At 37.9% G+C, this 9,894-nt stretch overlaps 1 non-coding gene across 1 annotated transcript; it reads right to left on the reverse strand.

Moving 5' to 3' along the window:
* Nucleotides 1-6,772: 6,772 nt before the first annotated feature.
* Trnas-cga (transfer RNA serine (anticodon CGA)) lies at nt 6,773-6,847 on the reverse strand. Its single transcript has one exon. It is a non-coding gene; the product is annotated as a tRNA-Ser (tRNA).
* Between the last annotated feature and the right edge of the window lie 3,047 nt (nt 6,848-9,894).

Genomic DNA, 9,894 nt, shown 5'->3' on the forward strand with positions numbered 1-9,894 from the left:
AGAAGAGACAGAGAAGATCCAACGGAGAGTAGCGCGCTTCGTTACAGGATCATTTAGTAATCGCGAAAGCGGTACGGAAATGATAGATAAACTCCAGTGGAAGACTCTGCAGGAGAGACGGTCAGTAGCTCGGTACGGGCTTTTGCTAAAGTTTCGAGAACATATCTTCACCGAAGAGTCTAGCAGTATACTGCTCCCTCCTACGTATATCTCGCGAAGAGACCACGAGGATAAAATCAGAGAGATTAGAGCCCACACAGAAGCATACCGACAATCCTTCTTTACACGAACAATACGAGACTGGAATAGAAGGGAGAACCGATAGAGGTACTCAGGGTACCCTCCGCCATACACCGTCAGGTGGCTTGCGGAGTATGGATGTAGATGTAGATGTAGATGCATGTGAAATCAATTGAGTTCATATAATAGTGCTTTTTTACAGTACACACATAATTTTTTACTTCAATACCTAATAAAAATAACCTTGTATAGCTAAAATTTGCTTCTACCTTCACACACAGATTTGAAATAGATCCATTCAGAGGTTATAATAATTAGCTGAATATATTCTTACCGCGAAAAATTTAAAGTGACGAGTATAAGCATTTTCGTTGGTACGAAAATTACAGTTAAGAGATACAGATCTTTTTTCGTTAATGGCTGCTATTTACAGAAACCATGACACAAATGTACGAACTGACCGGTACTTGCAAAGACAGAAATTCACCTTTGATTCCAGATGTTCTTTTAATATGCTAGAAGCTGATTTCAGAAATTATTTTGGCCCTTTCTCTGCTGATCCAAAGGCTTTTCCGTAAAAATTTCTAGCAGGTTTGTGAATATTAAATTCCGTTGTTTTGTTTAGCATATCATCATTTGCTTTTAGACAGTGTAAATTTCTTGTTCTTAAAGAATTTCATTATTCCTCCCCTTATATCCTGCGTGAGAGATTACTAGCTTCTCATTTCTACTGTTAATTTCTATGTTCAGAGATACGCTTCCTATAGATGATCTTCAAAGTGACTCATATGAATTGCGTTCCTGTCTTTCTGAAACGTCTGAAGAAGCTTCTGCATCTCTGGCGCGTGCTTCATACAGTATAGTTCTTACCAGCTACTTTATTTCTTCCTCTATTTTGTGGTTTTATTTTGTGTTGTGACTTAATCAGTGTCCTAATTTGTTGTTTGCCTTCTTCAATAAAACTACTATTCGTGGTAAACCATTTTCTAGATGTGGAATACTGACTTTTTTCTTGTGGTAAACTTTCCATATCTCATACAGTGTACTTGAGCTATAATTTTTGTGCGTACCGTCTTAATCTGTTCCACTGGGGAACTGCTGTTTTAGTTATTATTTATGTTGTTATGAATTCGTATGGGATTTTGTTCTTTCTATTAGGTAATACAAATACCCTGTCTTTGAGCAGTTTATTTGTTGGCACTTGCCTTGTGAGTTATGCTCTGTAATGTGATGCCACTGAAGGTTTGTTTTTGGCTTACAGGAAGTGTATGCTGTTGTTTCCCTTTAGTTACTTAGGCGAAGAAAATTTGTAGGGATTTTGTCTTCACGTACGTTGTGAATTTTACATTTTTGTGTAATATTTTAAATTCATAATTTAACTGATTTATGTTTCCTTGCATCCAGCAAACAGTAATAGAGTGTCTTCAACGTTGCTTTATACATAAATTTATTTATGTGTATCCTTCCTTGAAATATTTAGTTCCTAAATGATATACGAAATTTTATGCAAGAAACTTGCGTTTGTTTATAAGTTTTTGGTACGTAAGACAAAATAATTGTGTAGCGGAACCTCTTTCGGTCTGCAAGTGAGTTCTGCAATATGTGGCAATGAGTTCTGCAATATGGGGTAGTAACAGAAATTTCTATTTAACATATTTCTGAATCCTTGATTCTAAAATTTAGTCCTTTTTTTGTCCTCGGTACCATAATTTGGGTATACCGGTAGCAGTAAGTAAAGCTATATTCAAACCATTTCTCTAGGAGCAGTTATAAAAGTAAAGTACAACGTTTTTTTCTAAAACTTAATTTGCTCTCTACATTACAACTTAACGAAGTCCATCTCCTGTGATCAGGTGTGGTCAGGTGAATAAACTGTTCTAATAAACGCATAACAAAGGTATCAGTGATAATTTTTCATACTATGCAACACAATTCCCCTTCCTTTGAAAATCCATTGCAAGGTTTAACTTTTATTTTATCTAATTCTACTGCAGTAATTTTTGGAGCCTCTAAACGAATGTATTTTGCTGTGCGTTGCTTTGGGATGGGAGGTGGTGGGGGAGTTGAGAGGGAACAAAAGTTTTTACTGATTATCTACTTTTGTTGCTCTTGTAGATTTGTGGTGTACTACAATTACTGATTTCACGCTATGATCGAAGCTACCATTCGGAAACATGCAGTCAGGTGAAGTAATTAGTTCGCAATGGCTCAGGATGAAAATTCATTTGATCACATCGTATTCTCAAGTTACCAAGGTCCACTTTCTCAAGATGCTTAAGTTTTGGTTCAGTACACATTCCAGTGCAAGAAAATGTATCTTCTTCTGCACATAAGTCAGTATCTGTAGTCCACAAACCAATGTGAAGTGCATAGCAAAGTGTAGATTTCACTTTACTACTTGGAATCTATTATGCAGCTTCCAATTTATTTTGCATTGTTGAAATATGAGTATCTCTGTAATCGCTCAGATCTTGTCTTTGGGATCAAACAAACCTATGATGGTTCTAGAGACTCTTCCTTATTTACGTACAACGTCCTTTTTTAGTGCTCTTTCTTATGGTTAACAAAGATATTCTAGGATGGTTATGTATACCGTATCACTCAACAAATTTTCATTGATATTTGTGCATTTCCTACTTATTGTTACTATACAGTCTATAACTTTTGCAAAAATACTTTTGACATTATTGTATACAAAACGTAAAACATTGCGCTCATGGCGCCACTATGTAAACTCTCCCCTCTGACGGCCCACTTTGCCTTCCTTGTCTCTCCATCTCCCTTCGATAGCTAGCATTCTGTCAGCTTACATCAGATTGCACATCTAGTAACGCTCGCGTCCTGTGATTCTTTGTGGCCTTGGTTATGTTTCCATGTATTGCATTTTGTAGTCAGTGCCTTTTTATTTTCTTTTTCTTCCATAATCCATGTACGAATTTGTTCTCCCCTTACTTTTTAGATATCTAATGATGGAAATAAATCCGAAACACGTCAAGTGAGCAATTATCGTAATAAAATAACGTTTTCACCTACTGTATGATTTTTTTAAGAGACCTGTGTACCTCCATTACACTGTAATACATCCATGGTCGTCTGTCTCCAGCGAGATTTCTTGTCTCAGCTATATTCTAGTTAGTTTTGAGCCACCTGCTTTATCTGCTACTGAGTCTATGTGATCATACCACTACATTTACTTGCAAACTGTTGCACCCAGGTTGTTGAATGATTTGACTAGTTTTATTTGTGTATCGTAAATATTGTTGTCGTAGGACACTACTTTTTATGATTTGTGAATGTCATGATTTTTAATTTATCGATATATAAAGTGGGGTAGCAACAACTGCAGCATTTTAAAATATTATCAGGGTCTGAAGCAACGTGTGTGAAAATTTTTTTGGCAATACTTGTAATGAGTAACTGCCTGCGAAATGCCTAAAGTTACTGCTAATTTTGGCTGCCAGGTCTTTAATATACAACATGAACAGCATGGGTGCCTTGACATTTACCAGGTACACACTCTCAGCTACTTGTACTTCTTCTGTCGATAATGTTAATACATGTGTATGTGTAAACATAAGAGACCCTTCCTCAAATACAAGATGATTTTGCTGCCCCTACGTATCGGTTTTGTGCAACTTGCACTGCCTTCAGAAACCTTACACAACATTTATATATTCTCTCGATCGCTGCATGGAAACTGTTACTGCTGAGGAAAAAGTGAATCGGCTCCTTTTGTAGGAAATTAATGTAGTTAAATTTTGTACTGAGACGCGTATTTGTTGGAGGCCACGGTTTTCGAGCCACTGAAGAAGAAATGCTTTGAATGTCACTTCTGTGAATTTTTCTTAAATAATTCGAAAACGACGGCCTCTAGCGAAAACATATCCCACTATAAAATTTAACTGCAGTCAATTTCATAAATAATTTTCCTGCCCATCTTGTCTGTAGGACTAATAGTTTGCACATATCGAGCGGGGGATATGAAAATCTTACGTGTGATACTTTAAAGCGTTGCGGGTTGCATAAACCCAGCGGTAGGGGCTACAACGTTACCCCGTATGATAATGAAACTATATGTGGCAATACGCACTAAATAGGGACGTGACCAAGAGCGGCACACAGCTGATAGCAGATGCTGGACGGTTTTCACGCAGTAAGCTCTCTTGTCTCTCCAACGCTCCGCCGGTCCCGGCAGCCGTGCGTCGGATCGCGGCACTCAATTGTTCACCGCGGAACGGGGACGGCGTAGGCGGTGGGGGCGGCGGGGGCGGCGTCAGCAGACGGCAGTCCCCTCAATTTGCCGCCGTCGCTCCGAGTGGCCCCCTAGCCGCCCGCCGGCCTGTGAAATTCGCCGCGGCGCGGCGCCGCGCCGCTCCGCTAGCTGCAGCTACATCACTCCCCGCCGTGTTCCGTACCGTGATTGAGTCGGATCGAGAGAGAAACGAGCGATCGACAGGGACGCGCGCCGTATCGGCAGCCGCGCTTGACTGATGGACATTAAATTGTCTGCCACTGGCCGGCCCGCCCCCACAATCAATCAGCGGTGCAGCCGGCGGCACGGACCGGCCCGCGCCATGTCGCGCCTCCAACAGCAGGTAGTTGGGTAGATAGGTAGGCAGGTAGGTAGGCGATCCTATCCACCTGCTCTCCGGATCTGGAGTGGCTCGGCAGGTGTGCCCAGCGACGAGAAACCCTGCCGCAACTCGAGCAATTGGTGCTAATCTACGCTCTACCTCAACTGCAACACAGTGTATTGCGTTAATACACACGTGTTGTTATCGTAATGGTTTTTAATCGGAAGAAACATTTTACGCAGCTCTCCATGCTAATATTTTCTGTGCAAACCTCTTCCCCATTGCATGGCTTATGGAACCTACTTCCACTGGAACGTTTCCTGTGGTTATGCCTTAGTCTCCGTGTGCAGTTTGCCCCCGCAACTCCATCAATTACCGCATTATCTTCCTCGATACCTCAGCCCATGTCCAGTCAATCTACACTTCCATTACTCAAGTTCTACTGAAAGTTTCTCCTCAGTGCCTACTATTCCATTATCTTCTCCTACATTAACTAACCGATCCACCCATCCTATATTCAGCATTCATGTGTAACAGCACTTTACAAGACATGTATGCTCTTCCGGTTTATACTGTTTGACGTCTATGTTTCGATTTAAATCGAAATATATTTCAGATAAATACTTTCAGAAAGCAATTCCTAATACGTCAGTTAACACAAGACGTGAAAGTTAATGTCATTTAAAGAGATTTATTATTTCCGTCGCCAATCTGAATGTGATATTTTGCAATCACCAGTCATTTTGCCTCCCAAAGAGTAAAACTCCTTACTGCTTGTACTGTCTGATCTCCTGTTCTAATTCGACAACACTCCATTCCCCTTGTTTTTGTTTCTTTGTGCTCAGTTTCCCAATTCCTTTCATTATACTGTCAGCTTTCAATTCAGTGTCTAAACCATTTGCTGTCTCTGACAGAATACTAATCTCATCAAAAAAATTGACTTTTTTCTTTTATTTCTTCTCTCTCAACTTCAATTCCTTTCCTAAATATCTCATCAGGTGCCTTCATTGCCTGCACAGATTGTATAACGTGAGCTCTAGGCTAGTGCCCAGTTCTACATAACAATATGAAACTGCGAAAAAATAATTAAACTGAACCAGTTATATTTTCATTATATTAGCTTGACGAATGTCAAACGACTGCAAAATGTGAAACTAACGTCAAATTATATGTGGATCATACAAAATTTGCAAAAATAAACAATTACAACAATTTATAATAGGGCATGCAGACCAGTGAGAACTTACCATATCTTAAAATATTAATGAAGAGAAATTGTAAGTAGAAGATACTGTGCCTATAACCATAAACCAATACTGGGGTTAGGGTACATAGAAATAACAATAGAAACAAAAGACACAGAAGTGCGTAATACCTGTAAATATCGAACATGATTCGTGATATAAAAATGTTCTACCTGTCAGTTTATAAAAGTGAAACGAGCAGCAGTGCTATATCTATGGTCAGCAGACAAGAACGATACTCAGGACGCAAAGAAATATTTTTTTTTTCTGCCAGTAAACAATTATTCTTTTTAGTGGTGGTAGCCTCGACTGAAGGCATTATACGTAACAGTAATCGGCTGATGGCCGAATTACAACAATAACATATTAATTCTGGCTAAATTCCAGACGACGAAATAGCTCTTTGCAAAAGGTAAATTGTAATAGAACAACAGTTAATATCTCCACTAAGTAGTCCAGTGAACGTCTGCTTTTCAACAGTATATTCAAAAGTACTTAAGGCTGCTCGAAAAAGGCTATCATTTTAATTCAGAATCTAAACAAATATTTCAATTATGTTCTCTGGAGAAACACCGGTCATTGTTAGCGAATTTCGTCACAGATAAGAGATCTTAGACTTTGGTGCAACCAGCGTGAACGACTACGGTAACGTCCCCATCGAAATCAAAGATGAAACCATTAATGAGATGAAACTTCCTGGCAGATTTAAACTATTTGCCGGACCGAGACTCGAACTCGGGACCTTTGCCTTTCGCGGGCAAGTGCTCTACCAACTGAGCTACCCAAGCACGACTCACGCCCCGTCCTCACAGCTTTACTTTTGCCAGTACCTCGTCTCCTACCTTACAAAGTTTACAGAAGTTCTCCAGCGAACCTTGCAGAACTGAGACACCTAAAAGAAAGGATTAATGAGATGTTGGAGTTTTATAGTGTCATATTGACCTACTGCAAAAACCATTTTGCGTTGAAAGGTATTCGAAATGGAAATTAAATTCAAGGGTTAGCTGAAATCAACAGGACAGGATCAATGTATGCTGCATGCATTTACAACAAAAATACATCCACGACATTTCATTTCCGAAAAATTGTGTATTTCGTTATCAAGAAACATTGCCTAGATACAAAACTGTGGTCCAGTCTTTGCTCAGCTCAGTCCTCAATCTTAGGAGAGAGTGGGTTACCACTTTTCACTCGAAGATCGAACAACCCGGTCTCACATTCACATCACGTAACTTCATTTATACTACAAGCATATTGTCGTGATAGAAAGGAGACATTAAGAGAGGTGTATTCTGTCTTTGCAGCTAAATGAAAGGTAGTTCGTCCGTTACCTTATGTATTTCGCTTCTTTTGTTTTTGAAGCATCTTCAGCAGGCTATAATATATGTTATCTTATGTATAAAATGTATATAATATTTCTCATGAGTTAATGCAAATGTTTCAAGGGTATTCATTTCAGACTCCACAACAAATTCAATCAAACTTACAGAATAATGTTATTACACATTACATCTATGTAAAGGCAAGAAACCACTCACTGGTAGCACAAACAACGAAATTCCTTATAGAAAATATTGGTTAAAACAAGGAAATCAAATCGCTTTAAACCAAGAAATTCATGTGTAATATTGTGTTATATGATGTACATCTAAACAACTAAAAGGCGGAAGTTAACATAATGCAGAAAACTGAACATATCACCAAACACTGCACATACACATAACAAACGCATATGAAAATTGAAACACTCACTAACAGCCACAACGAAAAACACAACGAAGTGCAGCACACAAGTCACTAAAAATTCCACAAAAAAAAAAAAACAGCCACAGAATTGTAAGAGAAAGGCCATAGCTACGACAAAAACTGCTTAAGGCAAAATCAACACAAAGGCAGACAATAGCTGCATATAAAATCTTACAATAGAAACCGAATAAAGACACTACAGTTCACACAAAAACACAAAACAGTAACACATCACTGACAGAAAGACAATGCATACTTCAACACAAAAACACAAATAAACCTATAAAATGGCAAATACAATAAAGAAGCTACAATTACACATTGCTTGCAGAAAAGAAAAAAAAACACATTGCACTGACATTTACAAACAGCAAAAGAGAATGCAGATACATATCAAGGAGCAAGCATATACCAGTTTCAATGAGGAAAACGCAAATTCAGTGAAACTGGCAATGACAGGCATACATTTTAAAACTAGAAATAAATAACATACAAGAAGCTGGATGCATGAAAGCAGCCATTCAACCCTTGCGAAACACATGACAACACTAGGACACGAATGATCTAATATGGGATAGAACATGAAAATTATTAGAATAAACAATTACAATAAAAACTCCTGATATTACAGGAAAACTGCTACATACAAAGAGCCCAAATAATGAATAACATCATAATTAATGATGAAGCTAATATAAGCAAGAGCTCACTGATAATCTTAGGCACTAAAACCATATTGAAACAGAAATGTAATATATACCACACTATCCCCTTCTCTCTCCTCCTCCCCCCTCTCTCTCACTCTCTCTGACATATCTGCACACACATGCATACCCACCCATCCACCCACCCACCCACCCACCCACACACACACACACACACACACACACACACACACACACACACACACATACAATTATTACATACACAAACACTTAACAAATGAAAAAATACTCGTATTAAACCACATCTAGAAATCACAATGCAAAGAAATTATGATGAACTAAATGTAAATTTTGAAATTAATTGCTCAAAGACATGCACTAAATCGGCGGAATATGCAGATCGAGTACATACATTACCATGATGCCACAGATGAATTACCAACATCAGAAATCGTAAGTAATACCAAATAATAATTTAACGTCATGAAACCTGTGCTGGGAAATTTGATTCTAACTTGCAAAACTAGAGAATAACAATAAAAACGTACTATGATTATAAATTTATAACTAACATACAATGACTTTATTATAGACATAATACAAGCATCTATTACAAGCCACTGAAGATTTTTCCCTAATAAAAGAAGCAACACATCTACAGCAAAACAAAAAGTGCCTGCCAGTTAGTTGTAAATAATGAAAACAACTCCATGAAGTTTGAAGCCAATAAGGAACGACAGAAAACGGAAAAAAAGGACGATAAACGTTGTTTACACTACACACAAATAATGCAACAAGTACTCGTAACTAAGTATACTTGTATGAAACATAATGGCAAGATGTTCTGATACAAGCTATAAAGAAAGTGTCCATATAATCTCAGTGACATTACTGTTTGTGCTGCATATATGAAAATGCCAGTGTGTGTACTTAATTCTTTCTTATTGTTATTTAATATATTGTAAATATTACATTTACTGAGTTTAGTGGATCTTCAAATTAATATATAATAAATAGAATTTACTTAAGATAGCGTATCTATGGCATTTAGGTACTTATAAGAGGCAACAAACTTTTGTGCTCGAAGGTAATGGTGTCTAAGCTAGTATCTCGTAAGAGAGATCCTTTTGGAAGTTTTGTGAAAAAGTGTTATTAGTCAGCTCAGCATATTCATTGAGATTATTTTATGGTGTTTTCCTTATATTTGTATATCAAATATATCTCTGCTTTTTTAACACACTGTTAATGTAAAACCAAACTTCAGAAAATACGTAATGTTAATGTGGGATCAGATTCTTTAGGGTTCTCCTGTAAATTGTGACCCATCATCTCGATATACGTATTTATGAGTGTACTCACCAGAGCAATTTCGGTGGTGTTAAGCGTATAAATGTGATGTTTCACCCAGCACTGAAAATGAATCTC

The sequence above is a fragment of the Schistocerca nitens genome, chromosome 8, assembly GCF_023898315.1.
Source record: "Schistocerca nitens isolate TAMUIC-IGC-003100 chromosome 8, iqSchNite1.1, whole genome shotgun sequence".
Lineage (NCBI taxonomy): Eukaryota > Metazoa > Arthropoda > Insecta > Orthoptera > Acrididae > Schistocerca > Schistocerca nitens.